Consider the following 18,309-nt stretch of genomic DNA (forward strand, 5'->3'; position numbering starts at 1 on the left):
CCTAAGTTACCTAAAAAGTTTAGTCACATTAACATCTGACTTTTTTTAAACAGTTATATGCCTTTTTATACAGTGTATGTAAACTTTTGGTTTCAACTGTATGTATATATAAACACGTACAGCATATCAAGACATATTAATTAATGAATTAGGATTTATTAAAAGGGCTAAATCAACTCCCACATCCAATCAATCAAAAAAACTTTTAAATGATGTGTGGATGTAGGGAAATAGTATACATACAAATATATAGACAAAACTAAAAGTGGGGGAGAAGATTACAAGACAATAAGAGCTCTGAAAAAACAGAGAGAGGAGAAAGACAAAGGCTGAGGGAGAAAGAGAAGGTGAAGATCAGAGAGAGTTAGGCCCCGTTTACACTAGTGCATTTTCTTTTTAAAACGCATACGTTTTGCTACGGTTACGCCATCCGTCCACACTACGCCGCAGTTTTCGAGCGCCGAAAATGGAGCGTTTTGGAAACGCTGGAGAGGCTGTTTACATTCTAAATTGCTGCTGCTCCATCTCAGTGTGGATTGGGGAAAACTGAGACATCTGAAAACGGAGGCGGGGCTGCCGACATTCGCCTTTATGATTGGGGATTTTCCTCAATATTAAGTAGCCTAACACACACAGTTCAGTCCTCCATCTTCTTCTTGTAAGTTCAGACTTCGCAAGTTTGATCAAAGCTGCAGTCTCCCCCTCCCATACCTGTCAACATTGAGAGGTGAAATAAGGAATATGCCCACCAAAATAAGCGATTCCCCCATTTTTGTGCTCATTTAAGACGAAATTAGTTGTGTTTGGGGAAAAAAACCACCAAGATCGACATGTTTATATGTTATTATTATGAATTATGTTTTACATATCTGTTCAAACACCCACCCAAAAGCCAGACTTTTTCTCCGCTTCAAATCGCGAGTACAGAATCCGTTTGGGAAACAGCATCTGTTTATCACTATGGAGCACGTCAGCTGACAGTCACGCACCATTATATCACTGTTTTGAGGATTGTATAGGACGGGCGACGGCACCTGTAATCTAAAGGAAATGGAATCGTGCCGTTTTTAATATTTATTTATAAGTGTTTTCATTCCTAAACAAAGCGAAAGCACAGAAGACTCTTGTTTTGGAGCATAGGGTGACCCCTGGTGGTTCGGTGGTATGGGTTGCGTATAGGGAGACTCGGCTGTTTAGAGAAAGACTGAAAATACGGGAGAAATACGGGAAAATATCTTTACGGGATGATAGCGGGATAGAACAGTAAAATACAGGAGAATCCCAGGAAAAACGGGAGGGTTGACAGGTATGCCCCTTCTTCAGTTTGATATGGAAAAGACTGAGGACATGGGTAAATCTTCAAAGGGAACAGTGTACTTTATAACTTCATTCACATCACCCTGGCAACGTTGTTTCACTTTCTCAACAAAATGAAAACAAGATTTAAGGAACTGCCTATTTTCATTTTGATATTAGCAACTTAATAACAGACAGCAGAAATGTTGAGGCGTCGTGCTGCACATATGAGCGTCATCTTCACTGTGTGGATATTAATAACAAAACGGAGCCTATAACAACTGCCTCCTTTCAATTTCAGTGAAAATATGAAACATATACCCTCTCTCTTGCTGAATATCAGTTTTAATAATCAATAATGGCCATAATAAAAGTATAACATACAATAAGTTTATACATTTTAGGAAATAAAGGCAAGCGATCAGTCAATATACAGAATAGGCTACGTGGTTACATTAACTTTGCGCTCAGCCAAAACACGTTACCTGAGAACAAGTCATAGATTCCAATGACCAAAGTCGGGGAATATGTCGTTAGATATAGACAACTAGATAAATGAAATATCACGTTTAATAAATATAGTGAGATGAGATCCAGCGGGAGATGCTTGATGAGCAGTCCGACGAGCAGAGCTCTCATCTGGGTAGATGAGAGGCTTGCCCGAAAGTGTGTGTGTGGTCACGTGATGTGCGTTTTCAGCGTTAAGGTGTAGACGGAGAGCTGTTCAGAAGCGCTTGGTGAAACGCTAGTGTGGACGTGAATTGTTTTCATTCTAAAACGCCATTTTAAAACTAAAACGAACTAGTGTAAACGGGGCCTTAAGCTCATTGACTCATGTTTTTATACACAAAAACTCAGCAGGGGATATTCTCAGTGTGTGTGTAAGACTGGCCTCGAACAGGTCCTGTGCTCATTGTTCAGAGTGAAGAGGCCAGCAGGAGGGATCAGGCTCCGGGACAGACGTCTGGGCCTAGGGGACGTCAGTCGAGGCCGCGTAACCTGCTGAGAGAGAGAAACAGAGAGAAAGAATCTGTTTATACTGTTATTTTAACCTTTATTGTTGCTGTTTATATTATATTTTATTTTCTGCTATGTATATTTTGGCAATGTGTACTCAGCCCTTCTGAATTATTTGCCCACCTGTATATTTTTTTCCAGCAGCAACCTCCCGCTCTCCCTCAGGAAGCCAATACGGAAGTAACTAAAACTGCAATTCATGGGAAATTCCGCTAGTCCTGGCTGCTCCTGGCTCCAAAATAGAGCAAATTTCAATTGAACCCACTGTTAGAATGGCCAACTTTACAGCAGAAAAAAAGATGTTTACAGCCTGGTACAAAAAAAGATTTTGGTTAATACAGCTAATATTACCCTTCATGACAACTGTGAGGGGGTGAATTATTTAATAACTCATCCGTTTCCTTTATATTAAGTTACATTAAGTTTGCATAATTAAGGGAGTGGCCACTTGAGTGACAGCTAGGTCTCGTTGGTCGCCGTCACGTCACCTCAGTTGACTCCTGCAGATTAGCCACTGAACTCGGCATATTTATCGTATTTCTGTGTTGTTTTATGTGGCTTTACACAGTCAACTGCCTTTTGGACTTGTTTCCTACAATTATTAAATGGCATGGCATGCTGAGTGCACTTAATTGTGCTCACAAACCATTCACGTGGCCTCCGTTTCACATGTGAGTAAAGTTATATACTTATATACCATCTCTATACATGTATTTGTTTTATTTAAGATCATTTATTGTTTATATTTATATTTACAGCTGTAATGCACTCCAGAATCTGACGAATTGATTAGCTGTAGGCTCTAGAACAGTCATCTGAAGCGTCGTCATACAGTGTTATGCTGGAGTTCATCAATAGTCTTACATTAACTAACACAGACTATATCTGAAGGTGTTTGTAAGTAATTTGCGTTTTCCTCCTGTTGAAAAACAACATTTAGTGGCTCAATGTATTACAGCAGTGTTTTTAAAATGCTAAACACTTTATTGATATAGTATACAATCCAGCACAAGTGGTCAGAATACAAACGAGTCACAGGTGATAGTATTAAGCGTTTTTCGCAAAGTAAAGTGTGTCTGAGCCAGGTCCAAGCTAAATGCTAGCAGGTGTCTGTAGCTCTGCTCACTCTCCGCCTCTTTGTCCTTGTTTGGTATCTCGCCGTGTGTGTGATGCCGCGTGAACAAAATGTCGACGGTTGGCCGCGCCTACTTGTGGCTTCTTTTGCGCTCTTTAGAAACCTATGGGTGACGTCACGGATACTACGTCCATATATTTTACAGTCTATGATTTTTTCCAATTTCTGTTTAATGGAATTAAAAACAATTCAACAAATTTCTAAACAATAGTTTTAATAACTCACTTTTAATAACTGATTTATTTTGTCTTTGCTATGAGGACAGCACATAATATTTGATAAGATAATCTTCAAGATACTAGTATTCAGCCTAAAGTGACAATTAAAGGCTTAACTAGGTTAATTAAGCAAGTTAGGGTAATTGGGCAAGTCATTAGCTGTTTTCATCCAAAAATGCGAATTAACCTAATGTGCAAAACTGGATTATCGCATAAACGACGTGCAAATTAAGCAGCGTTTCCATCCAATGATTCAGAGAGAATAAAATCGCCACTTCCTGATTAACTGGCGCCAAATTTCAACTGTAAAAACTAAATGTACTGCGGTAGAAGAAGCTGCATGAATCTTTTCTTTATTTAATAAAAAAAAAATGTTTGCTTAGTAAAATTTTTGCTTAATAAAAAACATTAGTGCTCCATTTGGGACCACACTACGTACATATATTATGCTGTTGAGTGTGTAAGTGCCAGAGATGTATAGTAACGAAGTAGAACTACTTCACTACTGTACTTAAGTACTAAAAGGCAGTATCTGTACTTTACTGGAGTATTATTTTTTTCTCCTACTTCCACTTTTACTTAAGTACATATTTTCCATGAGTTTAATACTTTTACTCCGATAGATTTTTTATGTGCTGCATCGTTACTCGTTACTAGGGGTGTCAAAATGATTGATATCAGTTCAGTAATAGGTCATAACCGGTGATTACGTGATGACGTCATTTATCTCCTATGCGCGATGTCGCAATACTATGGCGAAGGACGGAGGCGCGAGGGCGAGGCGGCACAGCATATCAGCCGCTAGTTTACTATTAGGGAGAAATGTTGTAAAAATACACCTCTGCCTATCTCTCGCTCTCTCACTTTGGACATTTGACCCGCTGGCCAGTTTGTAAGGTAACTTTTCCTCTCTTCTTAGCAGTTAAAGCTGTGGATCCAGACATGCCTCATGTGCAATTAAGTTTTCTCTACTGTGTCTATTACCTGTGATAATCGCGTATTCTTCCCGCCATGGGTGAACAGCGCTTATATTTCTAAAGCCCTTTCTGTTGAGGACAATAACCAATCATAGCCGTGTAAGACCCGCCTGTCAGCGCTCAAAAAGCAGGCGGGATAATATTGACATGAGTTTATTAGCTGTAAATGCTCGTGCTGTCTTCTGTGCATGAGTTTTGTTTGATACATCCAGGAAGAGTGTTTTCTTTGAGCAGGTCAAATTAAGGGCACAGTTCGTATATCTGACTGCTGTATTAAAGGACAAAATTTTATTACAAAAAACCCTTTAACTGTCACACCAAGACAAAAGCAATAGAATTTCTTTGATTGCATTTCTTAACTCCTAATGTCGCTAGTTAACACAATCAGAGCATTTTTATTCAACACATCACATTATTTCTAAAATATCAGCCTCTACCAAATGGTTGAGATGTTGGTTTATGGTAAATGTACCAGAATTAATAAATATACTACAGAAAATATGAACTGTAAGACCAATTTCATTAAAAACATGATAAAAATAAATAACAATTATTACTAAATCATAGCCATAAGCCATAAAATATTTCAGATTTTCATTTAACACAGTAATATACACATTTTCCTGTTTTTTTTACAATAAAATCAAAATCAAGTGAATTTGTGAAGCAGGATTTAGTTTGCTTGTTTAGTTTAGTTTCACGAGTGCTTCCAGAAGACAGAACTTCTGTTTATTGTGGTATTAACCAATCAAACTTCAAAACTCCCAAAGTGTGAGTGTGTCTTTGTGTGTGTGTGTGAGAGTAAATAATGTGTGCGTAAGAGAAAACAACAGTGTGTGTGTGTGTGTGTAAGAGAGAGTGTAAAAACAATTGCAACCTATGTAATGTCCCCACAATTCACAAAAATGAGTGTGTGAGGGAGAGAGAGATAGAGAGAGAACTGTGTGTGTGAGAGTGTATGAATGTGTGAGAGTGGGGAGAGAGTGGGAGAGAGTGTACATTTAGGTGTGTGCAGGGCAGTGTGTGTGTGTGTGTGAGAGAGAGAGAGAGAGAGAGAGAGAGAGAGAGTATGTATGTAAGTGAACATGCTGAATTATCTCATCAGTGAAGGCATTTTCTGGTAAAAGGGCCTGACGATGTGAGCTCTTGTACCATAGAAACTATTTACAGAGAAAAACAGTATCATAAGCCATGTTTCTTTTCGTTCTGCTTAAGTACCCCAAAAAAGATATTTAAAATAAACAAAACAATTAGTGTATTTTGACTGCTTTCTTTAATAACTACATTACACAATACTTGTACTTTTACTTTCAGTACTTGAGTAGTAAATTTTGAAATAAACTACTTGCAATACTTAAGTACAAAAAATGTTGAATACTTTTGTACTTCCACTTAAGTATGGTGCTTAAAGAGCACTTCTACTTCTACTCAAGTCAATTTTTGATAAAGCACTTGTACTTTTACTTAAGTATGGGTCTCTAGTACTTTATACATCTCTGGTAAGTGCATATAGTGCATGAGTGCATAGTGTATAGTGTACCATTTGGGTTGCAGCTTACAGGCAATTGTAGCTCCGCCCTCTTCTGAATAGAGCACAGTCTCATTTGAATTTAAAGCGACAGTCACCAGAATGCCACAATTTAGGATCAAAGCCTAAAAGGGTCAGATTCAGAGAGTTAGAAAACATTACTTGTGTGGTATTTTGAGCTGAAACGTCACACACACACACTCTAGGGACATCAGACTTATTTTACATCTTGCAAAAATGCACATATAGGTCTCCTTTAAAGCATTTGAAAGCATATAAAAATAATCACAACAGCATTACTACATTATTAGTACTAAAAGGTAAGGCACTGTTGCAACACTTAATATTACAGAAGTATGAAGAAAGGCAGTTTTAATGGCGCCTCTGTTTCTTCAGGCTGGACATTGACCAGCTGCGGTACGTGAGCGGCGTCACCTGCACATCATGACTAACACTGATCTACTTCTACTATCATATCCGTTATCCTGACAGCAGATCCACAGCCACGCGGAGCTGAGCGAGAGAGGACACTGACTGATCAAAACAAACACAGGTGTTAGATAACTAATTCATGAGTATGAGTGAGTGACTGAACACGTACATCACAGCTTAATCTGTTAATACACTGACGCACTGGTGGAAACACACATGAAAAATACTGCTGTCATTTATATACTGTAATATTTTGATACCATAATAACATAGGAAAGTACTCATCTATTAATCTGTGGTAATTCTATAGTTGCTATGGAGATACTAGAACTATAGAAATATAAACAAATGTCATAATACTGTACCAAAGAGCTTAGAATGACCAAGAGGCAACACTCAATAGAACGTTCCATTGCAACAGCAGCGCCCAGCAACAGCCCTGGATTCCGCCATTTTGTAGTGAAAGCGATCGGCTGTCCATTGGATCTCATTACTGTCGCGATGGCAAGCAGCTACTTTGTTTTTTATTTATTTATTTAAAAAGCGCATTAAAACTGAAAGACGACAATACAACACTTATTATCACAATCATCAGCACTTTTAATAGTTTATTTTACAGACTTATAATATGCTGTTGTTCTATTGGAATTTTCATTCCAAAATGGCCGCCGCGCCCTCTAGTGGCTGTTTACCAAATTACACTAGAGTGTCGCCTCTCGGTCATTCTAAGCTCTTTGACTGTACAAAGTGTTCTACTGAAGAAAACTTAATGCTGTAATATGTAATTTGTTGTCAGTATTAAATTATATATATAATTATATATATATATATATACAGTTGAATTCAGAATTATTAGCCCCCCTGAATTATCAGCCCCTGTTTTTTCCCCCTAATTTCTGTTTAATAGAGAAAGTATTTTTTAAACACATTTCTAATCATAATAGTTTTAATAAATCATTTCTAATAGCTGATTTAGTTTATCTTTGCCATTTTTCAAGACACTTCTATACAGCTTAAAGTGACATTTAAAGGTTTAACTAGGTTAATTAGGTTAAGGCAGGTTAGGGTAATTAGGCAAGTTATTGTATAACGATGGTTTGTTCTGTAGACTATCAAAAAAAAAAAAACAGCTTAAAGGGGCTAATAATTTTGACCTTAAAATTGTAAAAAAAAATAATAATAATAATTAAATCTGCTTTTATTCTAGCCGAAATACAACAAATAAGACTTTCTCCAGAAGAATAAATATTATCAGACATACTGTGAAAACTTCCTGATTCTGTTAAACATCATTTAGGAAATGCTTAAAACAAGAAAAACAATTCAAAGTGGGGTGAATAATTCTGACCTTAACTGTATATAGCCAAAAATTACATTTACTCACTATTTACTTTACCTCTAGTTTTCCCAAACCTGAAACCGGAACACCCGCCGGTGACCTACTCACACCTGCAGCTTCTCCACGATTGACGTCTTGTGTTCAGCTCTGCACAAGAGGTTTGGTCAGAGGAGAAATGGTCATGCCCAACTGAGCCTGGTTTCTCTTGAGGTTTTTTTTCTTTCACTTTCGTCAATTGGTGAAGTTTGTTTCGCTGTCACCATTGGCTTGCTTGGTTTGGGACCTGTGAAGCTGCGCATTAATAGATGTGCTCTTCAGCGTTTGGACTTTCAGCAGTGGAAATTAAACCACACTGAACTGAACTGAACTGAACTGAACTGAACTGAACTGAACTTTAACTATGAAAACTGGACTGACACTGTTTACATCTACTAGAACTTCTATGTTGAGCTGCTTTGACACAATCTACACTGTAACAGTGCAACAGAAATAAAGATGAATTGAATTAAACATGGAAGTCAATGGTTGCAGGTTTTCTTCAGAATATATTCTTTAGCATTCAATATAGGAGAAACTCAAACAGGTTTGGAAGAAGTCAAGAGTGAGTAAATGATGGCAGAGTATTCATTTTTAGGTCAACTGTCCCTAAAGGCATCACAGGTGTTTACTAATAAACGTAGTATTTTGGTGGTTACTATAGTAATTTTCCTAAGGGAGTTTCTCTCAGCCTACATAAATCTTGCTTTAAAGGTTAGGGTTACATTTCACGTAAACACGCTCAAAGTTACGTCCTTTTAGCGTTCTGTGCATGTCAGAAAATGATGACCTGCCAAACAAATCTTCGGAGAATGCTAAGATATTGCTTCAGAGACTTCAAAAATAGGTAAAAATTTCAAGAAAATTCTTCACCTGAAGAATCTGTTAAAAACAGCTCAAAGTGACAGCAACGCTAAACTTAATCAACCCATCCTTCAAATCTCAGCATTCCTGTCTAAAATGAGCGAGGTCAATAATAAAGGAATGCTTTTGAACAAAAAAAAGTTTGTCAAGCTATTTAAATCTTCCCTGTTCATGTGAGCAGGTGAAGTAAAGGGATTAAATCTGTTATTTAAAAGCATACAGTGCTCAGCATAACTGAATACACCACATTTTGAAAATTAATATTTTTTCCATTTCTCAGTGAATATAGGCAATGTATTTTGGCGCATTTAAAACAAAACAGATTTATTCCATTTTAAGATTTATTTATTAAAATAATATTTTAGCCACCGAACATATCGTCACCTTAGAATTATAAGGTTGTATCTGCGTTCTGAATGATTTTGAGATATTGAGCTTTAAAGTTTTTGCATTTCATATAGCAAACAGTATGTGTGTGACAGATCTCTTTCATACATTAACATGACAGAGACTCTAAGGGTTCTCTAAATGTAAATTATCACAGTTCTCTTACACTTGCAAATTGGAGTAAATAAACCACGGTTACAGCAGATAGAACCTTCTCATTCTGAAAAGTCATTTTCCACTTGGAATTATAAGGTTCTATCTGGCAGATCTTTAATTGAAGCATTACTTTTTAAGAAATACAATCAAATATATATAAGTTGGTGTTGTAACAATATGTTGATGCTTGAGAAAGTTAAATTTTGGTTTCTATAACATTTATTTCATGTTTTAGGATGAATATTTTTTCTTGTTCAAATTGAGCTTACAAGGCTGGGCTAAATATTCTTTTTCCGGTGCGGATGTTAATTTTATTCTAATTAATATGTTAATATTTATGACGTTTTATGCTTTATATGAATTATTGAATTATATTTATTGACTGATATGCCCTATGAATTAAATTAAGTATTAGCCCTTCAAGGCTTAATATTAACTTTAAAGACTTTAAAAGAAACAGACGATGACCAAATGAGTTTAATAAACACTGAAAAGTGTTTCACTGACTATATGTAAATCTGACCAGTTTGGCCAGTAGTTTCTATAAGCATGTGTTTGGACTGTGGGGTAAATCGGAGCACCAGGAGGAAACCCAAGGCAACACGGGGAGAACATGCAAACTCCACACAGAAATGCCAACTGACCCAGCCGGGACTTGAACCAGTAACCTTCTTGCTGTGAGGCGACAGGGCTAACCACTGATCCACCGTGTTGCCTCAAAATATGTTAAAATCAAACATTATTAAATTTAATGAGTTAAAAAGAATGATGAATACCATATAAATATGTTTATCTGTAGTAAAAAGCCAGATCCAATTAAACTGAATTCTATGAGATTATTTTACTTAACATCCGAGGGGCCAAATTAATGCAACTCTATATCCCACACCATATATCCAATGTGTTTTAAATGAAAACTCACATCTTATTTGTTAGGCCTAATTTTATTTGAGTGTGTTAGATCAGGGGTTCCCAAACTTTTCAGCCCGCGACCCCCAAAATGAGAATGCCAGTGACTCGTTACCCCCAATATTCTCTGAGGTGGTGGTTATAAATACAGAAAGCTTGTATGCAATGACGCACACACACACCAATAGACCCAAGTCTATTCGTTGTTGTTTTTTTTATGTATGTCAGTGCTGTAAATGGGCCAGAAAGTTTAACCTGGTGTAATTAAATCAATCTGCATCTGACATTATTGCTGTGTCTTTAGTATAATGTAATTACCAGAGAAGTTGCAATCCAATAGAACTAGCAACTATAAGCTACTATAGTAACTATATAGTTTATAGTAACTATAAACGACTATTTTTTCTCATCTTTAGGTTATTGATAAAATACAGAAAGTCTTAAGGTTTAATAAAAATTAATTGATTTTTGAAAATCACCAGGCGACCCCCCTTCATTGTCGGGGGATCCCGACCCCCACTTTGAGAACCTCTGTATTAGATGACTAAACTCTTAATTTAATTATCATAACTGTTTAATAAAACTTTGTTTAAATGCACCAAAATATATACATCCAGTGAGAAATGAATAAAAAACAAAAATAATTCATTAATTTTACACTAGCTTAGTCCCTTATTTATCAGGGGTCGCCTATTCCAAAATAACTATTCCGGCATATGTTTTACGCAGTGGATGCCCTTTCAGCCAATACACAGTACTGGGGGACACCCATACACAATGTCATTCACTCACACACTACGGCCAATTTAGTTGATCAAATCCCCTATAGCGCATGTGTTTGGACAGTGGGGGAAACCGGAGCACCTTGAGGAAACCCTTGTAAACACGGGGAGAACATGCAAACACAGAAATGCCAACTGACCCAGCTGGGACTCAAACCAGGGTCCTTCTTGCTGTGGTACTATGTCTTCAGGTCCTTGCCTAACCACTGAGCCACCTTGCTGCCCTAAAAATATTAATTACAATATTAAAATACTAATTTATGCTGTGTTATAACTGAGTTACGAAAGCAATTATTTAATAACATTTCCTTATGTAAACTCTTAGCTAAGCACTGGATGTTTGACAAGCCCAATCCCAACCGATGATTCATTCGTTTTGCACAAAAATGACAGTTGCGTAAGAGACAGAAACAGGCAGGCTATATTATATCAAATGGTAAAGGATCTTATTACAGGAATGCATCTTTAAAAAAGCGTTTACGCATTTGTGCACGACGAATTCTCCAGAATATTCTCTCAAGCGTATAAAAACAAGGCCAGCAGGTATGTTTGACAGGTGAAATGCGTGGAATGTGTATATTTTGCAACGCTACTCAGTGCTGCAATGAAAACACGCCCGTAACTGTACGCATGAAGCTCGGGAATCCCTTCAACTAAAAATAGATTATTACGAGCATCCTCTGCAAGCAAAACAGATCACAGGTATACCACAAATATTACATTAGTACAGTCAATATTTGAAATTTCGGCCATCTTCAACAAAAAACAACATGTTTTACTGTGGTTTTACTGCATTTATACCTATTTTATTAATGTTAAAAAGTTTATTATTTGGCATTGCAAATTAATTAACTAAAAAAAGCTAAATAAATATTAAATGAGATTTCTTATCTGATAATTATACAGTCATTACATGAAAGTTAATACTCTGAATAACTAGTTTTAATACTGGAATTATTGTACATAAAATCCTATGAATCGATAACAGGACTGCTCAAAACAGTCCAAATGTATGCAGTCTCATGTAAAAGATTTGTTGCTGCCTTCAATTTTTGAGTTAAATCTTTTAGATGAGACGTCAAACTGAGGTCAGAGGCGATTTTAGGATTTTCATTTTAGGGCGGCTCAGCTCCTTATAAGGAAAAAAATAATAATTATATATATATATATATATATATATATATATATATATATATATATATATATATATATATATATATTAGTGCTGTCAATCGATTAAAAAATTAACTAATTATTCGCACCTTTTAAAAAAAAATTAATCGTGATTAATTGTAATTTTTTCCATTGCGTTTAATGAGGAAACACGCTAAACTTGGAGGGCTCATGCTGAAAGGCAGAGTAATGCCCTGTCTTTGACAGCTCGCGACTTCACCAGACGTTCTGAATACATTCACATAAGACACCAATACTCCGGTTTTAATATGATTAAGATTATACTCTTATTAAAATTCTACCGTGTGGCCTAAGCAGTGATTTTACTACCTTAAAGCAACACTGAGTCACGAAATGCGGAGGATTTTCTTTCTGTTCGCCATGCGGTATCAACTTACAACAGAAGTCGAAAGTTAAAAATGAAACACCTGAAATTGCATGAAACTCTGGATAACCTGTGATGCGACTAATTGTTTTATACTGGAACTTGCCTTCAAAAAGTGCTTCCTTGGTCTTATCCACATTTCTTACATGTTAAACACACATCCACCACAACAGGAAGTAAAAAAAACCTGCAACTGTGTTAATTGCGTTAATTTTTTTAACGCATTAATTATTGAAAATTAATCGCATGCGTTAACTCCACACAGAAATGCCAACTTGGTCACGTAAGATCTGAGCCAGTGACATTCTTGCTGTGAGGCAATGATGCTAACCATTAGGCCCTTGTGTTGCCCTGACAAGGAAATGGGAGGAGTAGCAGTGGAAGGAGGGATTCTTCAAGACGAAGATGGCTAAGGTAAGATACTCGGGTTATTCATAGTGATTTAGGAGTCGTCTGATTGGTGAATGATGCGTTAGCTAATGAGGACCAGCTGCTATCAATCATAAGCACGTGCTCCTCTCAAAATTAGTTTATAAATAAACTTCACCAAGTTACATACACAGTTTTGGGTTCAAAATTACCCAAAAAATAAACATGTAACATACAATGTTTAATTGTTAGGAATGTATGAGCTTACATTAGAATAATTTTGTCTGAACGCATTCGACACATTATTACGAGATGTTTAATTTTCTATCCTTTCACCCTGATGGCTTCATGACAGACACAACAGAGATTAAACAATTGCCTTTTTTTTTTTTTTTGCAAACCAAAACATTTCTTAGATTAGCCATAAATGATTTCTCCTTTTGAAGTATCTGACTCAGCACATCTTTCATCTCGGCACTTATTTTACTGGCTTTATGAGTCTTGGAGCTGTCAGATACACTAATCTTTAAAGCCTTTAATTTCATATCTCAATTTGGCTGCATGTTATCGGCAGAATCCCAGCCATGCAATGGTTTGTGTAAAGTGTCTGTAATTGGTTTCCACTGGAGATAGCGAGCAGCTGTATCTTATCTTACAGTGTGTGTGAATCACTGTAGTGTTGTGTTGGCACTAGAAACCCTCTGTGTGTGCTAGAGAATAGGGGAGTGTGGACGGGTCGCGGTATCGAACCTCACCCTGCGCTGTGACTCACCTGAGCAGCTCCTGTGGGCGGATTGAGACGGAGACACTCTGTCTGCACACTTCTGCACCTCTGATAAACACTGCTCATTAGATATCGCATTAGCCGTTTATTATTGCTACATGCATAAATGCAAAAGCAATCTTACGAGTTTGGCAGAAGCTGACGTGGAAGCATCAGTGTTTGTTTTAGGGAATCTGATTTGATTATGCTGATTCAATTCAATTCAAGTTTATTTGTATAGCGCCTTTTACAAGAATTATTGTTTCAAAGCACGTGTTTCAAAAGGTGTACATTATTGCAAATGGTGTATATGCACAGTGTTTCTTCCCATACTGTTAAACCTCCAGTGAACGGTGACTATTTTCAATTTTATATGGTTTCTTTTACAGCATCGATGTTGTAATGTCATTAAAATATAATCAGTTAAATAGACATCAGCATTTATTTAGTTCCTAAAGTGTAAAATGAGATGAAAAGTCGTTTAAATGCAGGCGCCATCAGGATCAGCAGGCTAGCACCAAACTCCATTAAAGATACTGGGGTAAAGTTATTTTATTGTGTTTTAAAGACATGACGCTGAACAATGTAATTTAATGCAGTGCTTCTTGTACATTCTGAGACCCTCTTTACATCGTATATCAGTCAGGCAGTGAAGATCAGTCGTTTTTAAAGAAAACAGAGCTTAAACGGGGTGATTTTACACATTTGTACAGTGCAGTGTTTTGAACCCTTTGCTTACTTTTGCATATACCCTATAGGTTAAAGTTACAATTAAATAATAGTTATTATATACATACATAGTTAACCTGCTGTTGTATTGCATATACAGTTGAAGTTGGAATTATTAGCCCCCCTTTGATTTTTTTTTCTTTTCTAAATATTTCCCAAATGATGTTTAACAGCAAAGAAATTTCCACAGTATGTCTGATATAATTTTTCTTTTGAAGAAAGTCTTATTTGATTTAATTTCAGCTAGAATAAAAGCAGTTTTAATTTTTTTAAAAACATTTTAAGGTCCAAATTATTAGCCCATTTAGTCTACAGAACAAACCATCATTAAACAATAACTTGCTTAATTACCATAACCTGCAAAGTTAACCTAATTAACCTAGTTAAGCCTTTAAATGTCACTTTAAAGTGTAAAGAAGTGTCTTGAAAAATATAAGGTAAAATATTATTTACTGTCATCATGGCAAAGATAAAATAAATCAGTTATTAGAAATGAGTTACTAAAACTAATATATGTTTAGAAATGTGGTGAAAAAAAGCTTCTCTCCGAGATTAGGGGGAAAAAAATAAACCGGGGGGGCTAAAAATTCTGACTTCAACTGTAGGTAATGTCTATGTGTACATGTTTAGTGAAGTATATTAAGAGATGACAATAATAATAATTAACTTTTTTTAAATAAATTCAATTAATCACTTTTACAGCAACAGGTTTACTTAACTTTTGTTTCAGAAAGGTCAATTAACCGTTTTTAAAGCATCATGTCAACTCAGATATTTTCAGGTAAGGTCAATTAATCGATTTTAAAGAAGCAAGTTTGTTCACGTATTAAAGTAACGCCAAATAACACTTTAAAGACAATGGATCTAACCCCTTTTTAAGTCAAGTCAGTTAATCAATTTTAAAGCATCGGGTTTACATGCCTTTTAATCAAGCAACGGGTGATCACGGGTTAACTCACTTTATAAAAAATGTCAAGCTATTTGCGTTAAACGCAACAGGTTTACACACTCTTTAAAAAAATGTAAGGAAATTTGCACTGAAACCAACAGGTTTATTCACTCTTTAAAAAAATGTCAAGCTATTTGCATTAAATGCAACAGGTTTATTCACTCTTCAAAAAAATGTGAGGAAATTTGCATTAAACGCAACAGGTTTATTCACTCTTTAAAAAATGTCAAGCTATTTGCATTAAACGCAACAGGTTTATTCACTCTTTAAAAAAAAGGTGAGGAAGTTTGCATTAAATGCAACAGGTTTATTCACTCTTTAAAAAAAAGGTGAGGAAGTTTGCATTAAATGCAACAGATTTATTCACTCTTTAAAAAAATGTCAAGCTATTTGGATTAAACGCAACAGGTTTACTCCCCTTTTTATAGTAAAGTCAACTAAATGCTTTTAAAGCAACAGGTTTCCTCACTTCATTTTTGTTTAAATCATTAATTAATCGCTATTAATACAACGGGTTTATTCATTGCTTTTATGTAAAGTCAATTAAACACTATAAATACAATGGGTTGAATCACTTTTTTAAGTCAACTAATCACTTTTAAAGCAGCACTTTTAGTTGCTTTTTTAAAATAAACTAAATGCTTTAAAAGCAATGGCTTTAATCGTTCTGTCTGCACACTTCTGCACCTCTGATAAACACGGTTTATTACCCGTGTATTATTGCTACATGCAGAAATGCAAAAGCAATCTTACAAGTTCGGCAGAAGCTGACATACAAGCATCAGAGTTTATATATATAACTAATACTGTAAGAAAATGTCAGAATTTGGTACATATCAGTATTATCTTTGCTTGAACTGACCAAATCTAATCCTGTTTATATAAATCTGCTCCCAAGGTTTGAGCTACTAGACTGTTGCAATGACAACAACTTTCGCATGAGTTTTGAAGAACGAAATGATCTTGGATGGAGTCAAATCGTCAATAACCAAATCCATCTAATTGAGTGATGCTTGTTGGAAAACCCCAGATTTCATCATGATGATAATAATGATAATAATAATAAAAACAAATTTGAAAATTGATTAAACTTGTCGTAAATTGCAACTGGCAAGTTGACAATTTTTAAAAGATTTATTATCATTTTTGTTATTAATTCATAATAATTATGTAAATCTATTGCTTTAAAAGTGATGGTTTTAATTGCTTTTTTAAGTAAACTCAACTAAACATTTTTAAATCAATGGATTTACTCACTCATTTATTGTTTGTGTGGTTGTTTTTAAATCAAAAGTCATTTAAACGCTTTAAAAGCTATGGGTTTAATCACTCTGTACACAAGGACTGCTCATTGGACATTTATTATTGATAAGTGTGAAAATGCAAAAGCAATCTTTAAAATGAGCACTTTTGCAAAAGCTGTAGAATTAGAATACTACTTAAGTATGCATAATATTTTTGTTTTGTTTTACAAAAATACACTGGCATAAAATATTGGTAACACTTTACAATAAGGTTCATTAGTTAATGCATTTACTAACATGAACTAATCATAAACAACACATGTACAGCATTTATTAATCATAATCGAACATTTACTAATGCATTATTAACATCCAAGTCCGTGCTTGTTAACATTAGTTAATGCACCATGAGTTAACATGAACTAACAATGAACTACTGTATTTTCATGAACTAACGTTAACTAACATGAACAAATACAGTAGTAGATGTATTGTTCATTGTTTGTTCATGTTAGTAAATGCATTAATTAACATTAAATAATAAACATTATTGTAAAGTGTGACCAAAATATTTGTAAAAATTGCTATCAATTAATGGAGTATATTTGACAAAAAATTATATTTCTGTATTTTATTTGTCCTAAAAAGCTGTAAATGAGCAACTAGTACATACTAAATCACAAAGGCTGATATAAACGAACGTAAAATTTGAACTCTAACAATCTTAGTTTTAACTTTTATTAACAAAAATTTGTTTATGATTTTAAAATAGGAAACAATTCTATTTTAAGTACTTTAGTTTTCGTTTAGAAATTCAGTGTTAAATGTCTGGTTAAAATTACTCCCTTATTTATCAGAGGTCGCCACAGCGGAATGGACTGCCAACTAATTAAGCATTGTGTTTTACACAGCGGATATATTTTTGTTTTATATGCTTCCAACTGCAACCCAGTACTGGGAAACCCCCATACACATTCTTTCTCACACACTACAGCCAATTTAGTTCTTTCAATTCCCCTATACTGCATGTGTTTGGACTGTGGGGGAAACCGGAGTATGCAGAGGAAACCCACACCAACATGGGGAAAACATGCAAACTCGACACAGAAACACCAACTGACCCAGCCGGGACATGAACCAGCGACCTTAGTGCTGTGAGGGGATCGTGCTACCCACTGCACCACCGTGGCACCCCTTATTTCGAAAACTTTACAACAAATTAGTATATTTGTCTTTTATAAATGAAAAAATGTTTATAAGTAAATCTTACACCAATCCTATAACGGCTTTGCAATTAAAATCTCAATACGAACTCAAACACTGTTCATTCATTTCACACTGTACACTCTTCCTGACTGACTCATTGATGTTTATTTTATTCCTCCTAAGAAGCAATAAACGTGCATGGCTCATGATCTGCAGTGTGTTCTGGAGAACCCAGTTAAGAAATTCATTACGATGCATTTATACAACCTTCACTCTCATTCCTCTGCTGTCCATCTGTACAGGTATGACTGATAAGGCAGTCACTCTGCGCTTATAATGAGCTCAGTGTCGTCTAATAGTCTGTGTGTGTGTTTGTACGGAGTAGTAAAACACATTAAGCAACACACACACTCGG

At 35.5% G+C, this 18,309-nt stretch overlaps 2 long non-coding RNA genes across 3 annotated transcripts in view; one reads left to right on the forward strand and one right to left on the reverse strand.

Moving 5' to 3' along the window:
- Positions 1-8,457, forward strand: part of LOC141379082 (uncharacterized) — a 59,126-nt gene extending 50,669 nt beyond the window's left edge. The window contains exons 1-3 of one of the 2 annotated variants that reach the window (XR_015479237.1): positions 350-4,130; positions 6,148-6,724; positions 8,006-8,449. This is a non-coding gene — a long non-coding RNA (uncharacterized LOC141379082). Of the gene's footprint in view, positions 1-349; positions 4,131-6,147; positions 6,725-8,005 lie in introns of those variants that run through there. The other variant, XR_015479236.1, reaches the window with a different exon arrangement.
- LOC147846563 (uncharacterized) overlaps positions 1-18,309 on the reverse strand; it is a 198,545-nt gene that overhangs the window by 143,607 nt on the left and 36,629 nt on the right. The gene's annotated exons all lie outside the window — the stretch shown is intronic.

Source organism: Danio rerio, chromosome 2 (assembly GCF_052040795.2).
Source record: "Danio rerio strain M-AB ecotype USA chromosome 2, GRCz13ab, whole genome shotgun sequence".
Classification (NCBI taxonomy): domain Eukaryota; kingdom Metazoa; phylum Chordata; class Actinopteri; order Cypriniformes; family Danionidae; genus Danio; species Danio rerio.